Consider the following 24,108-nt stretch of genomic DNA (forward strand, 5'->3'; position numbering starts at 1 on the left):
CATAGCTTATATCTTTTATATCTTTATATCTTTTATATCTTTTTTTTGGGGGTTTTTGGTAATTTTCGTGTGTACTACAAAGTTGTTCTTTGTTATGAAATACACCTGCTTCTGCTTTTTTATCATTGAAATAACGCTCCAGGTGGAACAGAGCCTGCTTCTCAACATGGAGAAAAACGTAAATAGATTTTCTTAATGAGTCCTTGGAGAAATCCCTGGTGGAATCATGGAACGAATATTATAGAAATACCTGGAATGGTAATAGGTCTCCTCCAGGATTTACTGAAAGAATTCCCCTTGCAATAACAACCACTAGCGTAGGCAGCCTTTTCGTTTTTGATTAATTATTTTTGATAAATACTAAGAAAAGCAGGATGAAGTTCCTTGTCTTGTGTATTTACAACTGAGATTCCTACAAAAGTGCTGCTGTGAATCCTCCAGATATTTCTTTAAAATTACTTGCTGTGATTCCTTCAGAAAAATCTGGAAAAAATCATTGGAAATATCTATAGATATTCTTGGAGAAATCACAGAATGGATTTCTATATGATTACGTGGACATACTTCTGGAGCAATCTCAGCAAGAATTTCAGCATTTGAGCAAGAATTCTTTGAGACTTTATCCAAAGATTTCTTCATTTTACCAAGAGTTCCTCTAGACATTTTCGGCGGATTTCTTCAAGAGTTCCTTCAGGAATTCCTCTAGAAAATCTTCTAGGATACCTACTGTGATTTCTGTGCCAAAGTTATCCTGAATCGGATACAGGAGAACATAGACGCAGCTCTCCGGCGGCAGCAAGAGGGTTCCGTGCCGGAAGATCTTGTGTTAACTATATTGTCACGCTCCGTATTATACTGGAGCAGGTTAACGAATGCCAAGAGTCCCTCTTTTTGCTGTTCATTGAGTACAAAAGCTTTCGATCTTCTGAGCCACGAAAATCTGTAAGGCGCCCTGAGACGCAAAAGAGTTTCGAATAAAATCGTCAACCTCATGGAAGCGCAGTACGAGGCTTTTACATGCAGAGTCCTGCATAACGAAGCTTTGTCGGACCCCATCCAAGTAGTTTGGTACTATCACCGCTACTGTTTCTCATCGTAATCGACAAGATCATGGTGCGGGCGATTCCAAATCGTAGGCTAGTTTGGCAGTCCATTGCAATGGAGCATACTAGACCAACGACGCTCTAACATGTAGAATAAGCTCGACGACCAGACCGAACGCTCCTCTACGGCGGGTCCACCATCAACGTCAGTAAGACCAAATCGTTGGCTATCAACACGGATCAAGACGGCTAGGGCTGCTTTTCCGAATCTACGAAATATATGGAGATCCAATCAGATCAGTCAACGCATCAAAACTCGAATTTTCAATTCCAACGTGAAATCTATGTTGTTGTACGCCAGCAAAACGTGGTGGGTGTCAGCAGAGACCATACAGAAGCTACAGATTTTCATCATCCGATGTCTGCGGTTTATAATTCGGGCCTGGTGGCCTCACAACTGGATTTCGAGCACTGAGCTCCATCGACGATGTCATTTGATTTGATACCGATATCAACAAAAATTCGAGAACGTAAATAGAGGAAGTCGACCACACACTACGAAAGAACGGAGACGAAATCTGCAAGCAAGCGCTGGATTGGAATCCGGCAGGACATCACAGCAGAGACAGACCCAGGGGCCCGTGGCGACGAAGCCTCAACAAGGAAATCAAAGAAGGCGAACCTGACCTGGGTCCAGGTCAAGGCTGAAACCTGCAGCAGCCAAGGATCGAGATTTTTTACGTTGGCCCTATGTACCCCCAGAGGTGCTCAGGATACATGAGTGAGTGAGTGATTCCTGCAGAAGTTTCTTCTGTGATTGCAACAGGGATGTTTAAAAGGTACCTCCAAAAATTCACCATGGTGATTACTCAAGAATGCGTGCTGAGTTTCCGCCAATATTACTTCATATGATTCCTACAGGAATTTCTTTCGAAATTATCAAATTATTTCTTCACAAACTCACCCAGGGTTTTTGTTGCCAAATTCCTCTAGTGATTCTCTGAATTCCTCTTCGTATTCTGGAAATCCTCTTCAAATTTTTTTGAGAATTCCTGTTGAAAGTGGTCCTGAAATGGTACTGTAGTTTTTCCAGGCTTTCGTGGTGGGAATCCTACAAGAAGTATTGCTGGAATTCTTCAAGCAATTCCTGCTAGAAGAAATACATCAGGAGGATTCCCAAGAGCAAAAACTGCAGAAATATCATCTAGAAGTGCTTGAGAACTCTCAGCAAGAATACATGGAGAAATCCTGGTAGAAGTTCATGAATGAATCTGTACAGAAATTTCTAAGGTTATTCCGAGAGAATTTATTGGAGGAATCCTTGGAAAAATCCCTAAAAGGATGACCGGAGCTATTTGCGGAGGAATCCTAGGAGAAATCAATGGAAAAATTGCAGAAATTTCCAGGAGAACCCATCAGACATTTCTAGAAGAGTTCCAAGAGGATTTCTCAAAAGATTTGGGAAGCCTGCTGGGGTGTCTCTGAAAACTCTTCCTGGGATTCCTCAAGGAAATCTCTTGTAATTCTTCCAGAAATTTCTGCTATGAATCCTTCAGAGAATTTGTGAAAGATAACTCTAGGAATTTCTTATTGTATTCCAGTCATTACTGACTGCTGAGATTCCTTAAGGAACTCCTACTGATTTTTTACGAATTCTTGAGAAATTTCATGCATTTTCAGCATCTTTAATTATTACTGTTGAGAATCTTCCAGGAATTCCTGGATGATTTCCTGCAGGTGGGAAACTCAGAAAAAAATCCTGAAGTATTGCAGTCTGAAATTTATAGAAGAATCCCAGCAGCAGTCCAGTAGAAATCCCAGCAGTAGTTCCAAAAATAATCTGAACAGTATTCCTAGTAGGAGTACTTAGTTTCTAAAGAAATCCATACTGGTATCGCTGGAGGAATCCCAGCAAGAATTTTTGGTGAAGAGTTTTTGGAAGTATCCTTGCAAAAATTGCAGGAGCAATGTGAAGAAAAAATTATAAAGGAATCATTGGAACTACAGGCGCAATTTATGAAGGAATTTCAAGAGCAATTTCTGAATGTATCTATAGAGAAATTAATGGAAGAACTATTGCAGGATTTATTAGAAAAATCCATGGAGGAATTCATGAAAAAAAAATACAAATCACAAGAAGAATTGCTGGAGGAACTTCAAGTGGACTCCCTGGAAGAATCCTGGATGGTATCAGCAATCCCAGTACCAATTTCTAGAGGAACCCAACAGGCATTCCGGAGACAATCCAAGAGAAATTTATGAAAACATTATCTTGGAATTCTTCAACAAATGCCTGATGGGATTGTTTTAAATATTCTTGTTGTGATTGCTTCAAATGTGTCTGCAATAGTTTCTTTACATATCCTTACAAGGATTCCTCCAGAGATTTATCTAAGGGGTCCTATAGAAAATCTTCTTGTTATGTCTCCAGAGATTTCTTCAAGAATTCTTTCAGGATTATGTCTTAGAATAGCAACATATATTAGTGCTAGGACTTCTCCAGAAATTACTGCTGGGGTTTTTCATGCATTTTCAACTGAAAGCACTCCAGCCAGTGTTGCAAAAATTCAATTCAATCATTTGAACACTAACCAACCAATCTGTTCAGTCATCTTTCCTTCTAGTTATGTTCAAAACAATTTCATTCAATCAGAGCACCTATCAAATGAGAAGCGAATCCTTGTCAATTGAATAAATTGTCACTCGAATGAGTAGCTTAACTCGAAACACGAAAAACCCCGCAAAATTCCGCCAGACTGAAAAAATGACGAATGTCGGGTCAAAGTCGGGTCAATTTTTATCGAATGTTGGGCCACTGTTGGACCAACATTGATCAACTATTGGGTCTAAGTTGGGTTTGGTGGCCAAAATAAAAATAGGTGAATGATAGGTTGATGTCGGGTTTGACGTCATCAACGATGGTAAAAGCTTTGAACCTACAACACCACACATTTATGCTTCCTAGCTGGGGCTCAATTGAATGATATGTGCCTTGACTGAGGCTGGAGCTGATGTCAATTGAATGATCAGAGGCTATTCAATTGATATTCCGATAGTAAATGGAAAAATGAGTGGTTACCATTCTCAATTTCAGCTTTAAATGTCGGTTGATACTGACACTTCGCACCACTGACTCCAGCATGATCTGCAGCGAGAGACACCTGCGTAATCCCAGCAAAAGTTGCTGATGGTTTCTACCAAAAATTTATAAATAATTCTCAGCCATATTCCTGAAGTAATACCAGTAAGAATTTCTAAAAGATTGTCAAGGTGATTTCCAATAGGAATTACTGGGAACATTCTAAGAACATTTTTGTAGTAATCTTCGAAGAAATTCTTGAAGGAATCACAGCACTAAATTTCGAAGAAATCCCAGCTGTAAATTCTAACGTTGGTTGCTTCTCACTCTCCTAAATAAGCACAAAACAGAGACAGATGGAAGAGAGGTATAAGCCTTTTCCTCCATCCCGCTTTTTTTTAGTATTTATCAAAAAGAATTAATCAAAAACGAAAAGGCTGCCTACGCTAGTGGTTGTTATTGCAAGGGGAATTCTTTCAATAAATTCTGGAGGAGACCTATTACCATTCCAGGTATTTCTATAATATTCGTTCCATGATTCCACCAGGGATTTCTCCAAGGACTCATTAAGAAAATCTACTTACGTTTTTCTCCATGTTGAGAAGCAGGCTCTGTTCCACCTGGAGCGTTATTTCAATGATAAAAAAGCAGAAGCAGGTGTATTTCATAACAAAAAACAACTTTGTAGAACACACGAAAATTACCAAAAATCCCCAGAAAAAGATATAAAAGATATAAAGATATAAAAGATATAAGCTATGTTGAGGGGTCATTCACAAAAAACGACACATATCTCTTATAATTAGGCAAATAAGGTTATAGTTTGTTCGGCAAACTTTCCAACAATACATTTTTCTACAACTTTGCAGAAGACTCCTACACTCTATCTTCATTTTTGAAAAAAGTTAATTTCTGTCGCACTTTTAGGTGGATTAATCACAAAAGTGAAAATCCCAAAATAAAGAGTTCAGTATATAGAACAAAATCTTCAAAGACACTATACCGCTAAAGTCAATACATAGAGCTGCAAAAAATTAGTTATGGTTGTGTAACCCAGTATACAGTATGTGGCAGGTTCCTCCGGAGATTATGTCCGGTGGCCACATCCGGTAGTTCTTAAACGGTCAAAAACTGTGTGCAAACAATGTTTGATTGCAGAGGTAAAAGTTTTAGTGAAAATAGAGTGAGTTTAATAGCGAATCACAATGGAAAACACTCTGTGTACCGAAAAACAGCCATTTTTATACGAATCTGACCCAGTGACCCACCGGAATAACTCCGGCCATAGGGACCATTCCGACGTTCTCTGTCCACTTTTACAAACTAGACATATGTACGAGTGTACTGTCAAAAAATTATTCAAATCCGTTGTGTATTCGCTGAACGGCAACATTTTTAGTTCATATGCGCTGACTCAGGCCGATACGGGTTAAAGGAATTTTTTGAAGATTTGATTTTTTTTAATTTTTTTGTATCAATTGCACAAGAAGTTCGTTGAGAGTTAGGCCTTGAATTTCTCAGGATTTTTTTACTACAGTTTTTTTATATATTCACCTAAAAATCCGAAATTTTATCATGAATTTATTTACAAACATAATTTAATAACTTCACAAATTTTTAATATAAAAAAAATAAAAATGCTCACAATTTTTTTTAAGATATTGTTGGATATAAATTAAAAATCACTCTTTCGACCTTTTTGCACTCATACTCTGCTAGAAAAGTTCTCAAATTTGTTTCCAAAAATAACATGAGAAGAGATCCCATGGGTCAATTTAAAAATTGATGCAGAAATTCTAATGAGCCTTTATTTGTTATTTCCTCTAGGAATGCAAATATAGTTAGAAACAAATCCAATGGAAACCTTTCTTGGAATTCCACTTAGAATTTAGTCATGTCTTAGGGAAAATTATAAGGCATTTTTTTGATATTTTTAATATCATCATCTTCTTACAAGTTCTGTCAAAAATTTCGATCGGATAAATATGGCAGAATAGTCCAAGATAACCTATTCCGGAAGAAGATGAGTACTTTTTTGAATGTTCTAATATTCATTATTGTTTCCAATTGACCTTACATAATCAAATGTCTTTGTAAAATGTATTTAATTTCAAAAATAAGGATTACTAATTGTTCGAATTTGATGAAAAATGTTTCACAAATCAATCCATTAGTATTTTGTATCGTTTTTAGGAAATTTTGATTTTTTCCCGGGATCCCGGGAAATCTCGGGATTTGGAAAATAAAAATCCCGAATCCCGGGATTTTTGTCAGTCCGGGAAACAAGACTCTCTAACTGTGACCATTCAACTGAATGCACTTGATCTACTAAACCGCTTTGTCGAAGATACCATCTCTAAGTAACCATGATCCTGAGAATTATATATGTAATAATAATGTAACTGACATGCTCAATAGCGCTGCCTTGTGGTGAAATTTCGTATAAAAATACCAATCATCTGTATGCCTTTGACCCACCAAACAATTTTGCCGACGATACCATATTTCTAAGCAATCAGGATTCTAAGTTACAAAAGATGCTCACTAGCGCCATCTGGTGGTAGAATTTCAAAGTAAATGGCCAAACATCTGTAACTTGATCTACTGAACAACTTCGCCGATGATACCATTAAGGATTCAGAGATACATAAGATATAAAATTTACATGCTCGCCAGCGCCACGTAGTTGTAGAATTTGAAATTAACCCACGAGCGCTCGCGCTGTTGTATTTTGTACAACACGTTGAAAAAATCTCGCTTTTTGTACTCAGCATTAGCGTGGTGCTGACGCAGGTAGTCAACCGTGCGAGTTACGGAAGGTTAAATGACCAATCATAAGTTACCGCTTGATCTACCAAACAACTTTGCCGAAGACAGCATCTTTCTAAATCATCAGGATCCTGAGATACATAAGTTATATAATTTACGTGCACACTAGCGCCGCCTAGTAGAAGAATTTCGAATTAAAAGGCCTATCATCAGTAAGTCCTTGACCTACCAAACAAGTTTGCCTAGGACACCATCTTTCTAAATAATCAGGATCTTGAGATACATTATGTAAAATTTATATGCTCACTAGCGCCACCTAGTTGTGAAATTTCAAATTAAATGTCCAATCATCTATAAGCCCTTAACCGTAGTGTGACCAGCAAAAAAAACACCCGTAGAAGGCCGGCAGGGTACCCGGGTATCCACGAAATGGAAATGATCATATCTCAGCGATTTTTCCACCGATTTTAAAAGTTTTTGCCTCATTCAACTCAGATACTCATTATCCATCGAGATCGTATTTGGTTGGACCGGTCCGATCACCATAGGTACCGGAAAATCTGGATTTACGGATCCATGTTTTTATACAATACAATGTACGGGATTTTCGGTAGGTTAGTAGCAATTTCGGTACCAAGCATCGTAAAATTGCTTTGGCATATTGTATCTGACCGGCCTGGAATCATAAAACGTGTTGACTTTGAAACTGTGATTTCGGAACACGCTTCCCGTGGGGCCATGGTTGACCATAAACACTTTAAGGTATCCTAACCTTAACAATGTGGGTTTCAATATGGTATAAGGACATGCTCCCAAAAATTCACGAGTTCTAAGATCTAACAGAGTTCCAACATCCTAGTCTCAATAACCATTAAAATATCGAGATTTGAAATTGAAAAAGGTACCGGGGTACCCTGCCGGCCACATAGTGTTAAACAATTTTGCCGAAGAGAGCATATTTGTAAGTCATCAGCATCCTGAAATATTAAATAAAAAATTTGCATGCTCACTAGCGCCGCCTATTGGCGCATTGCGAATCATCTTTATCAGTAGCAAGAAGCTCATGACATTTATAACAACTTTGCCGAAGACAGTGTTGTTCTAAACAATCACAAACCAGAGATATTGCAGAACGCATGGGCGTTGTACAAAATACAACCTGCAACTGCTCGCGTTACAAAAATTGGCGCGAGTACTGAATGGTTAAGGAAGGAGCCAGCAGACGTTCGAGTTGTCAGCGTCTCAGGAATGCGAACAATAGTGAAGTCCGCGCTAGCGTCGAATCTTGATTGTCAAATTACGCTTCCTGCCTGTTTACTTAATTGTACCCGGAGTAACTTGTTCAAATTTTCACCTATATGGTTTCGCATTATGCGATTTACAGTGTATTCCGCGTATCCTCGCCTTTGGCGTTTTTCAACTGATACCGATCTGGTTTTGCTGCTGCTGTTCTTTGTTGTGCTGTTGTTGCGAAGAGTTAAATCTTGCCTAGTTTGGGTAGCGGCTACGGTTAGGATAGCTCAGATCAATCTTCAGCATAAAAGAACAGCAACAATCTATCATTGCAGACTTATTCAAAATGGTACAGCCCAAGTGGCCTTTGTCCAAGAACCTTACTAAGGGGAATTTCCAATTAGGAAACCTCATAGAAGAGAATTCGGAGAAGAATTTAGTGAACACTCAACTTGACGGTTCCGAGAAGAGTAACAATGGATCTTTTTGAGAGGTGGTAATTTCGACGGCACAGCTCTAAGTCATAATATAGTCAAGTCTGCTTTTTGGTATCCTGGTATCCACTTCTGGTCTGAAAGTTCACATGAATGCTCTTATCATACGTGGTTGGATAGAAATCTACCAATTCTGTAAAAATAATTTGCCCTTCGTTCCCAGTAAATGAGCTCTAAACATATCCACCTGAATAGAAGTGCTTCACCGCATTATTGTTATCAAAACTACCCGGGCTGGTCCATAAAGGTAAGCAGCATTCATCGCTCCTACTTGTTTCTCATTAAATCCTCACGCTTCATTTTACCGAAGTGGGGGTTTACATGGAGCTTCTGAGGCGAGAGAAAGCTCTCAAGCAGCATTTCCACACCGCGAGACGATGGTTCCTACCTAGGTACAGAAAATATCAAACCACATGTAAGCCACTGAATTACCAGAACGGGGTGGATATCTATGTACGTACAAACCTAAGGAAGGTGCCGAGATCAACATTGAAGGAGGGAGTCGGAGTAAAACAACGCATTAGAATTTTGGACTGTTTCAAAAGGCTCTATCTGCAAAGCAGTTTCTCCTTAGTTTCTCCTCTTCATTTCATTTCTCGTTTGTTTTATACGGACGTTGATTAGCTTAGTAAAATTTGTTTTGTCATGGTTTCATATACTGTATGAGTTCTAGTTTTGCTATTTTAAAATTGAAGACAGAAATCGAATGCTCATTCTACCTCACCTCCCCCAATACGGCGAAAACATTTCTGCTTCATTAGTTTCCAGCGGTGAAATTCCTGACTCCCGGGGTTTGAAAAGCGCGCCACCACCGGCAACAAACCCCTTTTCATCGCAAAATGATGATGATGATGATGCTGATGGTAACAACAACGATGAAGTCGACGACGACGATGACGACGCCGACCAGGATGGGAACGAGTTTGAGATTTAATTTGCATTCCATTGCTGCTTCAACGCCGGGTGGGGACTGTTCAAACGCGCGAAATGATCTCTTATCAAACCCAAGGTTCCTTCGTGTCGTGCCGCACTGGGAGCTCTCCGATTAGTAAGGAGGGAGAGGTGCTAAAACTACTTTCCCGCTTGCTTTGTTCGAACCACACGGATTCCATACCCACCTAATCGCTTTGATTCACTAGCTCCGGGTTGCTTGGATTTCCTTTAGAGTCGTCGTCGTCGGTTGGCAAGCCGTGATTCGCCATTATCGCTCCGCCCGGTTAGGTGGAAGAGCTTAAATTACTAATCATAATAACGGCGGCACTGATCCGCATAGATTAGATTTGGGAAGAGGTAATATCTACCATGAAAACGAGACCGTTTTCTTGCCATCGGAAGCTTAAGGACTTTCTCTAACTCGTACAGTTGAATTTTGAGAGACTGGTTGTTCCAAGCTTGTTCAGCAACATTTCATGGAATCGCCTAAGGGAGGTACGATTAATAAGTTCACTGAGGATTAACACAAACTTCACGTGGCTCAGTCGGTAAACGCGCGCAAGATCTTTCACAGAGAATGTCTGGGTTCGGTACCCGATGCTGTCCAGGATCTTTTTATAATAGAAATTTCCTGAACTTCCTTTGAGTTTGAGCTTGATAGGCCACCTGTAGTTGTTACTCCAGTATCGTCAGATGAGCTACAATAACACGTGTGAAGGTTCACGTCGATGCATGAATCACTGCTAATCATTGGAATATTTCTTTAGATAAACCGAACAGTTATTTGTTCAGTAACCAATATCAAACATTTTTGTATGTCGCAAATCTCAAGAACTTCAACCTACTCCAACCGTCAAAACTAAAAAAACGACGAAAGTACGAAAGGATTGCGCCATAAATTTAGATTTCCCTTTCCTACGCCCTTACACACATTATCTGACATCAGAGTAAATACGGTGAAAGTCAAACCTCCAGCAAGAAACACACTCGCCGCCACGTTCACCAAGCGGAATAAATGCTGATCTAAGCGATTTTTTTTCTGATTCTAACTCTGTAACGTACCATGATACCACACGTATCCTATACCAGGACTCAGTTGAAAGAAGAGCAAAAATCGCGTTTATTTGCTGAAGTGAATCGTCCTGCCGAGCCACCATCGAGCGGGATCACGGATATCACAAGGAACGGCCTAACTACCTATACACAGGGTACGACACCGACATGCAGAGTTGAATCGGTAAATATGGCGTGGCATGCTTTAGGTTTTTTTTTTTGTAAACGCACGTACCTACAGCATCACAGCGAGATGTAACTGTCTGTAAACAGAGGTAGGTTTTAAGGTAAAGCTACCGGGAAAAATTGGGCAAATATCGAAGGCCCTAATGTCAATAGAGGGAAACGGAAAGGGGATTCGTTTTGTTATTCACTATTTTATTTTGTTCAGTAGGGTAACCAATATAATTTGGACCCCCATATATTTTGGACCCCCTGTGTCCCTTTACAACAACTTACACAGGTTTAATGATGAGATGACGAAATTTTTTATAATCATTCGCTAAATAAGATCGCTCTGCACGGGCAGCAATCATTTCCTCACTGGAAATATCCTTATTTGCCTTGAAATTATTTTTTGCCAAGCTCATCATCCGAGCGAGTGTCGCATCATGTTTACAAAAAGAGATTGCGGTGCTGAGGAAACTTGCAGATGTAAACAAAAACGTTTATCATTCTAGCGCATTAAATTCGCAAAGTTCGTCTAATCAGCCTTTGTCAATCAAGTAATTAGGATGTGATCCAGCATATTCAAGCGGCAAATTCTTCCAAAAAAGTTTTAAACGAGTTTAAACACCGGGTGCCCAAAATATATACTGAAGAGGGTCCAAAATATATTGGGGTGCCCAAAACAGTGGAAACTGATGCTTCAAAAATCAGTTATTTTCATCAAATGTTCAGCCAGAAATGAGCTTAGACTCTGGACCGAACATCTTCTACATATCGAATAAACCCATATTTCATGATTTAAGAGCCTAAACCTTCGTTTATCAGTCTTGAATTTGGAGCCGCCATATTGGATATTTTGGTCGCCATTTTAAACTCACGTCCTCTTCTCCATACCAAATATACCCATATTGCATGGTTTTATAGCATAAAACTCCATTAAATAGCCGAAATCTTAAATTTGGAGCAGCCATCTGGGATTTCAGAGCGCCATCTTGGATATTCTGGTCGTCATTTTTGGAGTTCAGACATCTTCTCTATTCCAAATATACCCATATTGATTGGTTTTAGGGCTCAAAACTCAATTGAACAGCCGCCATCTTGAATTTGTAGCCACCATCTTGGATATGCTGGTCGCCATTTTTGGACTTCGGACATCTTCCCCAAGGTTGTTAATCGATAAATTATCGTTATCGGCGATAAAGTTAACGTCTGTTATCGTTTATCGTCGATAACGATAACGTCTTCAGGCGGAAGCGTCATCGGCGATACAGTTAACTGTGGAAATTATCGACTCGATAACGTCTCCGAAAAATTTTCTTCGCGATCTGAACCGTTGTTGATTTCGTCACTAGGGTAACTAGATTTATCGCAATATTATCGAAGGTACGTTGATCTTCGCGTTGATTTATCGTTTGATTATCGTTATCAAGAGATTATCGAGCAACCTTTATCGTTATCGAGTTTACGTTGAGTTAACTGTCGATAATTTATCGGTTAACAACCTTGATCTTCCCCATACCAAATATACCCAAATTGCATGGTTTTAGGGCCTAAAACTCCATTAAACAGCCGCCTTCTTTGGTTTTAGGCCGCCATCTTGGATATTCTGGTCATTATTTTTGTACTCCAGACATTTTCCCATACCAAATATAACCATATTGCATGGCTTAGAGCCTAAAACTCCACTAAACAGCTGCCATATTTATTTCAGACCTGCCATCTTGGATACTCTGGTCGCCATTTTTGGACATCGGATATCTTCCTCATACTAAATATACCCACATTGTATGGTTTAAGGGCCTAAAATTCCATTAAACAGCTGCCATCTTGAATTTGAAGCTGCCATCTTTGATATTCTGGTCGCCATTTTTGGAGTCCAGTCTTCTTCCCCATACCAAATATACACATATTGCATGGATTTAGAGCCTTAAACTTTATTAAATATACCATTTTGAATTTGGAACTGCCGTCTTGGATTTTGGGAAGCCATCTTGAACATTTTGGTCATCGTTTTTGGACTCCGGACATCTTCCCCATACCAAATATACCCAAGTTGTATGGTTTTTGGGCCTAAAACTTCATTAAACAGACGCCCTCTTTATTTTGGAGCCGCCATCTTGGATATTCTGGTAGACATTGTTGGAGTCTAGGCTTCTTCCTCATTTCAAATATATCCATATTGTATGGCATTAAAGCCTAAAACTATATTAAACAGCCACCATCTTGAATATTAGACTGCCACCTTGGAATTTGGGCCGAAATCATGGAATATCTGGTCTTTAATGTTGATTTTCGCACAAAATGTGTTAACCATGCTAAAGGTAGTGGAGCGGACCTGGTGTGATGGTTAAAGCACGTGACTATCACGCCGAGGACCTGGGATCGAATCCCACTCCCGACAAACTCGCAAAAAGTGAGTTCTTCCTTCGGAAGGGAAGTAAAGCGTGGGTCCCGAGATGAACTAGCCCAGGGCTAAAAATCTCGTTAATACAGATAAAAAAAAAAATGCTAAAGGTTACAAAATTTACCGCAGTTAGATGTGCCGCATGATGGGAAGTGCCTTAAAAGTGAGTGAACATTTTTTGGCTCACAGACATACATACATACACACATACATACACACATACATACACATATACAGACACTCTGCCCGCCTTCCGAGGACAAAGGGAGTGGCGAGGACCACTCGGGAAACTGGCTAAGCGCCAGCATGTTACCGTGATGGACTCTCCAAAGCGAGTCATCGATGTTCGTTGCTACAGGCTACGCAGCTAACCTTGTGGGTGCGATGTGCACTAGCCCCTCTCTGAAGCAACATCTTCTTGGTGGTTCCGGAGAGACGTAGGGTTTGGCGACCATAGGAATTGTTTAGTGGGTACGAGGAGAGAGTAGTCCTGGATTTTACTTTTGTTGTAGAAGACGGCCTGTCAGACCTACACTACCCTAACCTTCTGTTAGGGTGTCTGTTGAGCAGATTATCCCCCAACACATACAGACACCATCTCAATTCGTTGAACTGAGTTGATTGGTATATGTGACTTGACCCTCCGAGCTTTCTGTCGAAAATTCTTTTTTTTAGTGAACATATTTATATGTAGCCTTTCAGCACACTTTGGTGTACGAGAAAGGCAAAACATGTGATGTTACATCATTTTAGCTACATTTCAGCCGCGCTGTAAAAGTTATGCACTAATGTACTCCAACCTTATTTTACGTTCGGTTCTTTAATTCCGAATCGGTTTACGCCCAAAATTGGAATCAACGTTTGTTCCAACCTCATTTGCTCTAAATACAATTAGTTTTCCTATGGTTTTTTCAGGGTTTCATTCACGAGTTCCTTCTGGGATTTCTTTCATAGCTCCTTCAGAGGAGCTCCTGTCGTTTTTTCAGATATTCCTCTAGAAAACACCTTGAGACTACCATCAGGGATTTATTAAGGAAGTTTTTCAAAAATTCCTCGTGGAAGTTCTAGAACAATGTTTCATTCAGAAATACCTTTAGACATTCTTATAAAACTTTTATCGCGGATTTCTCCTGAAGCTTCTTTTACGGTTTCCTGTAAAAGATCCTCAAACGATTCTTCCAGGATTTTTTTCATTAATTCCTCCAGCAATTCCTAGGTATAAATTCAGAAAGTTCATCTGGGATTTTAAAAATATATTTTTACGGGGATTCCTCAGAAGAATTTCCTTCGAGAGTTTTCAAGGATTCCTTTAGAAATTTCTTCATAGATATCCAGGAGTTCCTTCAGGTTTTTTATCCAAGAATTCCATTAGCGCTTCCTCTAAAATTTTCATCAGGAATTCCTCCTGGAACTGCTTCAGGGCATTTTTCAGGATTTTTTCCAAGAGTTCCTCCAGGGATTCCTCCAGGAAATCCTTCGAAGATTTTCCCTGTAATGCATTGAAGCATTTCTCATGGAACTCATTCAGGCACTTGTCCTAGAGTTTTTTTGTTGAGATTTTCATAGACTTCCTAGAAGGATTTCTTCATAAACTCCTTCAGGGATAGTGTGGTGTGTGATGCACGTGCAGGGTACCATGCCATGCCTCAATCTGCTAACGGACAGTGCGCAATACCTTTTAAGTAACGCCTAGCACCCAACTGTCAGTGCGAGGCCGACCAGCGCATGGTTGGCCATGACTCGTCCTCTTTCATCGGTCGACCATCAGGCGCGTCAGACGTGCGGCACCGAGCACGGCATTTCCCCCGCGAGGAGCAATCAGAATTGCACAGGAATCACTCCAGGAACTCCTTTGGCGTTTTTCCGGAATTCTTCCAGGAATTTTGCGGGAATTACTCCAGGACTTTTTTCAAGGATTTTTTCTGGAATTTATTGAAGGATTTCTCCTGGAATTGCTTTAGAGATTTCTTCTGGAACTCCTTCAGAAATGTTTTCCTAAATTCCTTCAAAGACCTTCAGGAACTCCTGTGTGGAGTTCTACAGGAGTTCCTTCAGAGACGCCTTATAGGATTCCTCTAGGAATTCCTTGAGGGATTTTTCACGGAATTCGTCCAGGAATTCCTCCAGGAATTTTTTGAAGATTTTTGTCTGGAGCTCCTGGCAGGATTGTTTCTGGAATTACTTGAGAGATTCCTTCAGGAACTTCTTCAGGGCTTTTTTCAGGAATTTTTTCCAGAAGTTCCTCATGAAGTCAATCCAAATTGCTAGATGAACTTTTTCGTGATTTATACAAGAGCTTTATCTGGGGTTCCTCTAGGAGTTCCTTCTGTGATTCCTCCATGAGTTGCTTACATGGTTTCTCCTGAAATTTCTTCAGGGATTGCCCCAGCAGTTCCTTAGAGGGCTCCTCCAGGAGTCCTTCATCAAGTATTATGTAGTGAACGATTTTTCCTAAGACTGACGAACAACCCTCTCCGCTTGAAAGTCGGAGCTTGCGATCGATTCAAACATTTGCTTTTTTTTCTCCGACTACGCTTTTCAATTTCGTATGCCTTCTCCTTCCATGCACAGTAGAGTGGGTCAAAGTTGTATGGGGAAATTTAAATTTTGATCACATCAACCCGGAACAAAGCTGTTTCGGATGAGGCGAAGAAAACCGTGACACGTCTTTGCCGCACACACCAAAAATCTATTGAGGGTTTCAGCAAAATTTTGCTGAATTTTGCCGAGCTGAAGGTTTCAGTAAACATTTTGCTGAAATTCAGCAAAATTTTGCTGATTTGTTCAGCAATCTTTGCCGAAAGTTCAGCAAAAAAATTTGCTGAACCCTTCAGCTTGGCAAAATTCAGCAAAATATTGCTGAAAGCGTTTGGTGTGCAGTTACCGCAGCTTCAAAGCTGTAAATATATTTATATAAATAGGGATTTGCCTGTGTACATTAGGTTACTCACATTTTCGTGTGGCTTCTTCTTTTAAACCGAAACTATTGAATACACGGTGTCTTGTATCAGTCGAACCTAGCATTAAGAATTCATCAAACAGTTAATCTTTAGAACTCTATTGTATTGCATGACTTACTGTTAGCTGGTTGCTATAGATTGTAATTAGTTCACTTGTTCAATTCCGTACTATTAGGATTAGCATGCTATAAGAATATAACAATATAATTTATCTTAACCGTAGCAATTAAGTAGAATAATAAATTTACCAATTCATTAGCTCAATAATAATAAATTCAGTAAATATTGCACTTCGATGTGACTGCTCTATCTCTAGAGCAAATTCTGCCTTATCATTGTCAAATGTCAACCGCCTCCCCTTCATTGCTTGCTGCCAATCAAACGATCATGGGTGATACCGTGATACGAAACTCACCCTATGGTACTGAACGCGGCTGCCCTGTGGTGTTTTTTACAAAAGCTTTTTCAATCTATATTTGCGTCCAAAACAATTATGAAAAATTTAGAGGCGATTGGTTGCGTCCCCGTATTCCACATTACGATTAAATTTGTATGGCAATTTGTATTGGAAAACCTACTTTTTTGCATTTGTATCCAAAAGTTGATTTTTTTTCTAAAACTATGTAACTAATGACGTTAAAATATAGCGAAGATTATACCGAAAAACTTTGCCGAAGACAGCAAAGTGATCCGACGCTTGTGAAAAAAGTTATTCGCTTGGTAACTTAGGTCTTATGGGCTACGATTCACACTCTCGAGGTGCCGTGTTCTAGGCTAGGTGTCAACTTTTTTTGTAGCTGATTTCGGACATCGTATTACATATCACCCGAAGTCGTATTTTATTCTTTCGATCGATTATTTGGGACATCGTAATGATGATCATATGAAATCGCGAATTATCGTCAGAAGTATGTATATGGCCTCCACTTTGGTACGGATAAAGCAGTTTTGTGCAGTTTATACGATTAGAAAGGTTTTTATATAGTAGTGTATAACACAAATTATACAGACCGAATTGTTTACTGGGTTCTTAATGTGTGGAACAATCGTAGCGCCGACATTGCATCCGATCATCATCTCCTAATCGGCGAGATCTGACTGCGCATGGCTAGGATCCATCGACAGGAGGAGAAAATCGGGCGCCGGTTTAACATACGCCGACTGGAAGACGCTGCGGTGAAAAGGTCCTTCGTCGAGGAGCTAGAGAACCGTGCTGCGGATATTCCAGCAGGTGGAAGTGTAGAAAATCAATGGAGCGCCATCAGTAACGCCTTCATCGCCTCCGGCGAGAATAATTTGGGTGAGCTACGCACCCGGAGAAAGCAGTGGATCACAGATGATACCTGGAGGAAGATAGAGGAGCGAAGGAACGCCAAAGCCGCAATAGAGCGAGCGAAAACACGAGGATCCAAATCCGTAGCTCGTCAGCGCTATACGGCTCTCGAGAAGGTACTGAAACGCTCATGTAGACGGGAAAAAAGAGCGTGGGTGGACTCTCTAGCCGACGAAGGCGAGAAAGCCGCAAACACCGGCGACATCCGTCTCCTCCACGATGTCTCACGTTGCCTTGGTTGGACCAAGATGAATGCTACGATGCCCGTGCAAGACACGTCTGGAAAGTTACTGACCAACCCGGTTGACCAATTGAAACGCTGGTTCGAGCACTTTGGAAGCCTTTTTCAAATGTCGGTCACGCCATCAACACCTCAGCATGATACGCCAAGGATCCGATGCATAACCCGTGTCAACACCGAAGCTCCATCAGCGCAGAAGATAGAAACAGCCATCCGTAGCAAGAAATCGAACAGGGCCCCAGCAGGGGTCGATCGCATATCAGCTGAGATGCTCAAAGCTGACCCCGTAGTATCCACACAACCACTGCATCAATTATTCTGCAACATATGGGAAACCGCGACATTTCCGGCCGACTGGATGCAAGGCGTCTAAGTAAAAATACCATAAAAGGGTGACCTGACTATATGCGATAATTGGCTAGGCATCATGTTACTGTGTATCGTTCTCAAAGTCCTCTGCAAAGTGATCATTGACCGGATACAGGAGAAGATTGATGCAACTCTCCGACGGCATCAAGCAGGATTCCGTGCCGAACGATCCTGTATCCTGTATCATTCTGGAGCAAATCAATGAATTCCAAGAGTCTCTCTACCTGGTGTTCATTGGGAACATTGGGAAGCCCTCAGGCGCAAAGGTCTCCCTGAGAAAATCATCGGCCTCATTGAAGCACAGTACAGGGCATTTCCGTGCAGAGTACTGCACAATGGTGTTTTGTCCGATCCCTTTCGGGTCGTTGCTGGAGTGAGGCAGGGTGTATACTATCACCGCTACTGTTCATCATCGTAATTGACAAGATCCTGATAGGTGCGATTGATCATGAACCAAATCGTGGGTTGCTGTGGCAGCCCATTACCATGGAGCACCTACATGACTTCGAACTGACTGATCACGCTGCTCTCTTAGCTCAAAGGTGCTCTGATATGCAGAGTAAGCTCGATGAACTTTTCGATCGCTCCTCGACGGTAGGTCTTACCATCAACGTCAACAAGAACAAATCGTTGGATGTAAACACGGTCAACCTTGCCAGCTGTACGGTAGCTGGGCAAACAGTGGAGAATGATGAAACCTGGTGTGTATCAGTGGAGAACACTCAACGGCTACAGGTGTTCATCAATAGATGCTCGCGGTATATAATTCATACACGGTGGCTTCAGAGTTGGATCTCCAACGTTGAGCTCCATCGTCGATGTCTTCAAAAGCCGATAGCGACAGAAGTTCGGGAGTGAAAGTGGAAGTGGGTCTGCCACGCTCTACGCTGGAGTGGAAACGAAATCTGCAAGCAAGCGTTAGACTGGAACCTAGCAGGTCATCGCAACAGAGGCAAATCCAGAGGCTCATAACGGCGCAGCCTCAACAAAGAAATAAGGGAAGTCGACAGAAATTTGACCTGACCGCGGGTCAATGCAATGCAATGGCGGGCAATCACGTGGAATGGAGATCTCTCGATTCGGTTTTCTTTCCCACCAAGGCTGGTGCTCAAGGCTAAAAGGCTAAAAGTAATTGAGATTTTAATGTTACTTGAAATTAGAATGATCTTGAAACTTTTAGTCGTGTTCAAAAAGATATTGTAAAGTCGATGGCTTAGTACTCCGTTTCCGCCCAACATGACCCTTCAACTTGCGATCCAATGAACTCACGCTTGTCAGTCTGTTGGTATTTTTTTCGCCAATCCAAAAATCATCCGACTGCGATGGCTCGAAGCCGTTTACCCTTAAAATTGAAGTTTTCCGAACCACGCCACCAGTCGGGTCGGGTCGCCATTTTCGCCATCACGGTTCGTCAAGTTTCAAACCAGAAAGCAGACACCATCAACATCGACCGACAAATTTGCAACCGCCGACGACGATGGGCTCGGTTCCTGCACTCTGCCAGCGGCGCGCAGCGCCGGGCTAGATCAGCGGGCCAGTCGAGAGTGATTAAAATTTAGTTTTATGTAAATTTTACCCACCCTTGAGGGTGGGGCTGCGGGGCTACTCGGCTCGGCAACAGCAGCAGCAGCAGCGTTTCATTACCATTATTGACAGACGGATGGAATCCGGTGGCCCATCCCGGCCCGGCCCAACCTCGTCGTCAGCGCAATGAATGTTATCACCCATCAACGGGCGCGCCGGCCGCCGTCATGACTTGGATCCACCGGGAAATCTAAATCGACTCCGGAGGCCACATTCAAAACCACTCGGGTAATAAACCGACATCCGCGACCCTCCCTCAAGCAGGCAGCGTAGTGGGTGGAGATGGCGGCGGAAGCACGCGCAATGGAATATTGATTAATTGCTTTTACATGAAGGAGAGGCTTCTCTGAAGGTAGGAGGATAGCTTGGCGCTGGGTTGTCTGATGCTGTCATCGCAACTTCATCATCAGCCCACTAATGGGAACACCTTGCGCGCTGTGCCACGCCGATCCGATGATGGGCAATAGGAAGCTTCCACGTCCTGGTTCCGCTCTGTATACAGGTAGTTAGTGGAACGCACCCAGCAAGGCGCGTATTTCCTCTTGTTTCCCATCGACGACGTCGCCGCCAGAGGGGGTGAACGGATAAGAAGATGGGAGTTTCCGGTCCTGGCGTAATTTGACGGTGGCGATGAAAGCTCATTAACACACCCTTGTCAGCCCCGTCGGGGGATGTCGATGCTGCGTTGCGAAGCAATAGCCAGTGGCGTAGCGAGGGGGTGCGCAGGGCGCGGTTTGCACCGGGCCCCCGAATTGAGGGGGCCTCCAAATCAGAGAAAGTTTTTAACATTAGTTTGAATAAAATTCTTCGGTATAACTGGTAATTGATCGACTGTAGGGTTTAATTTATAGTTTTTCGGCTACGCAGTCTTTATTAAACCAACGACGTTATATATTAACCCAACGTTTCGTTGACACCCACCAAGTGTCGAAACGTTGGGTTAATATATAACGTCGTTGGTTTAATAAAGACTGCGTAGCCGAAAAACTATAAATTCTTCGGTATTTTACCACATTGCCACAGTGGGAAAAATCGACCCAGAAAACGGATCTTTTAACGCCGCTGATTTCGGTACGAAAAGTTGACCATTTTTGACGTAAATAATTACAAGAAATCGATTGGTGCTAATTACATTCACCGCACGGCACGGGAAGTCGTCCATTTTGCCCCATTTTGCCCTTTTTTTCATACAAAAAGAGAATCAAATTGTACTTTCAAACAACTAACACGACTTTAGATCATTGAAAATAGATGCAGGTGTAATTGGAAGTTAATAGGAATCATAAGAACACATGAAAGATCATTTTAAATGCTTATTTTGCCCCATATGCCCCAACAACTGTCGGATAATCACAATTTTTACTAATTATGAATCGATTTTTAATGTAACTGACTTGAAGTTGATTTGTTTGGCATAAACAAAAAGCGCTAGATCTGTTATCACCAGAATCATCTTCAGCAGTTGTCCTATTCGTCCCATTTTGCCCTCATATCATAGAAAAAAGAGATTTAAAGTGTATTTATAAGAAACAGGTACTGTAATGGAACGTTGAAATTAGTTTTAGGTGCAACTGGAAGCTGTTATCATGCGCAAATATGAAAGATATTTTCCCTATTTTACCCTACATGCCCCTAAAACTGCTGATAATAACATATTTTGTATGGTTTTGTGTTGTCGCTGGATAAAAAACATGAAGACCTGGATCATTTTTGATATATACATATGCGGTTTATCGATCAATACTACAATCATTCTTGGAATGGTATAAATAACTGTCCATTTCACCCGAATTCGTCCTGATTTTTGTCATGTAATGAAAAAATCAATTTGCCCTGATTTTTTTTGTCAAATCATGAATAAAACAATTTCCTTTATTATCGTCATTGGTACTGAAACTAATGTTATCAAAAAGACATAGGGTGCGAGCACCGGTTTTGGCCAGTCTAAAAGAAATCATTTTTATAAAAATAATCAATTATCCTATGGAAACAACCAATGCGTCAAATGCAAGGTTTATATCTATACTTTATAAGAAAAATGGTGAAATCATGCTAATACTTGATTTTCGTATTAAAAGTGGCACTGGCCAAAATAGAAGCATTGCCGCGGTTTTGGCCATATTCTCAACTTTGGTTTCTATTTTAGCCAATCACGTGTATTTCTTATGAGAGTGGCCAAATTAGAAGCACCCTGGCCAAAATAGACATATGAGAGCTGATTTTTTAAGGAAAATTATTTTTTTCTTCTAGATTTATATCAAAATGTATGGTTTTCACAGCTTTAATCATCATATTACATTAGAACCTACTAATAAAAAATAAAATTATACCGATTTAGATCGTAGCAGGCTGAATACCGCACTATGGCCAAAACTCCGGGCTGGCCAAAACTGAAGCTTCTACCCTATATATTACTTTTTCTGTAATTTCAGGTTTTGATGGGGAACTAAGGGCATAATAAGCATTTTATAAAATATGGTAAATATGCGCTAAACTGATTAAATAGGGCGTCTCAAAGCACCAAATCATATATATTTAAGATGCCTTATTTTATCAGTTGGGTGCGTATTTGCCACAAATTAAGATTAGGGTTAGAGCTTATTATACCCTGTATTCCCCACCAAAGTCATATGTTTTAACTGTCCTTTCGATTAAATTGATTTCAGTAATAAAAGTCCATCAATTGGGACATAAGCAAACGGAGGAAATAAATTCATTCATGAGGCGACAACAAATCAGGGCAAATTGGGGTAAAATGAACAGCTATTTGTACCCTGCCGTGAATGATTCCAAACCTTATCGATAAACCGTATTTGTATATATAAAAAATGATCTGGGACTTCATGTATTGCAACCAGTAACATTACAAAAAATAGAAATAATGTTATCATCCAGCAGTTTTAGGGGCATATAGGGCCAAATTAGGAAAATATCTTTCATTTATGCGCATGATAGCTGTTAGCTTCCAATTGTCACTAAAACTAATTTCAACGTTCCATTACAGTACCTGTTTCTGATAAATACATTTTAAATCTCATTTTTCTATGATAACAGGGCAAAATGGGGCAAATTGGACAACTGCTGAAGATGATTCTGGTGATAACAGATCTAGCGCTTTTTGTTTATGCAAAAAATAAATAAATTCATATCAGTAACATTAAAAATCCATTCATAATCATGTAAAATTCACAATTTCCATCAGTTGTTGGGGCATATGGGGCAATATAAGCATTTGAAAGGATCTTTCATACATGTTTTTGATGTCTATCAACCTCTAATTACACCTGCAGCTATTTTCAATGATCTAAAGTCGTGTTAGTTGTTTGAAAGTACATTTTGATTCTATTTTTGTATGAAAATAAGGCAAAATGGGGCAAAATAGACCACTTCCCGTGCCGTGCGGTGAATGAAATTAGCACCAATCGATTTTTCTTACTTTTTTACGTCAGAAATGGTCAACTTCACGTACCGAAACCAGCGGCGTTAAAAGATCCGTTTTCTGGGTCGATTTTTTCCACTGTGCATTGTTTGCTATTAAAAATGCTCCGGATCGGTCAAAGCGTTCCGCAGTTATGACCGTGTTAGTGATCTGGACCAGCACCGGTAGAACTGGCCTATAACTGAACCAAGTCACATCAGGCGATACAACAAACTGCGCCGATTTTTGTAACCTTTAGCACGGTTAACGAGTTTTGTGCGAAAATTAATACTGGAGATCATAAATTTCACTATGTTGGCTCAAAATTCAAAATGGCGGCCTTATATTCAAGATTGGTGGCTCAAAATTCAAGATTGCGACAGTTGCCTGGAGTTTTAGGATCTAAAACCATGCAGTATGGGTAAATTTGGTGTGAGGAAGAAGTCTGGACTCCAAAAATGGCGACCAGAATATCCAAGATGACAATCTGGATAAGCTCTAAATCCATGCAGTATGGGTATATTTGGTACAGGGAGATGTCCAGAGTTCAAAATTGGCAACCAGAATATCCAAGATGGCGGTCTAAAATCCAAGATATCGACCCAAAATTCAAGATGGCAGCTGTTTAATTGAGTTTTGGGAAAGATGTCTGGACTCTAAAATGGTGGTCAAAATCCATGATGGTTGCTCCAAAATCAAGATGGCGTCTATTTAATGGAGTTTTAGACTCCAAAACCGTGTAATATGGGTATATTTTGTATGGGGAAAATTTCTGGTCTATATGACAACCAGATGGAATTTTTAGCTCTAAAACCAAGCAATTTGGGTATGTCCGGTACAGAGTATGGAGAACATGTCCAGAGTCCAAAAATGGCGGCCAGAATATTCATGATGGCGATCTAAAATCTAAGATGGTGTCCCAAATACCTTTCAGGACGCGCGCCATCAAACAGCTGAAACTGCATAGTGCTCGCGCTGTATACGATGAGCGAGGTACGTTCTGAAGGGTGCACGGTGTCTTTGGTAG

At 40.7% G+C, this 24,108-nt stretch overlaps 1 protein-coding gene across 3 annotated transcripts in view; it reads left to right on the forward strand.

Moving 5' to 3' along the window:
- The window catches only part of LOC109416129 (PDZ domain-containing protein 7), a 589,320-nt gene that overhangs the window by 371,152 nt on the left and 194,060 nt on the right, over positions 1 to 24,108 (forward strand). The gene's annotated exons all lie outside the window — the stretch shown is intronic.

Source organism: Aedes albopictus, chromosome 1 (genome assembly GCF_035046485.1).
Source record: "Aedes albopictus strain Foshan chromosome 1, AalbF5, whole genome shotgun sequence".
NCBI classification, from domain to species: Eukaryota; Metazoa; Arthropoda; class Insecta; order Diptera; family Culicidae; genus Aedes; species Aedes albopictus.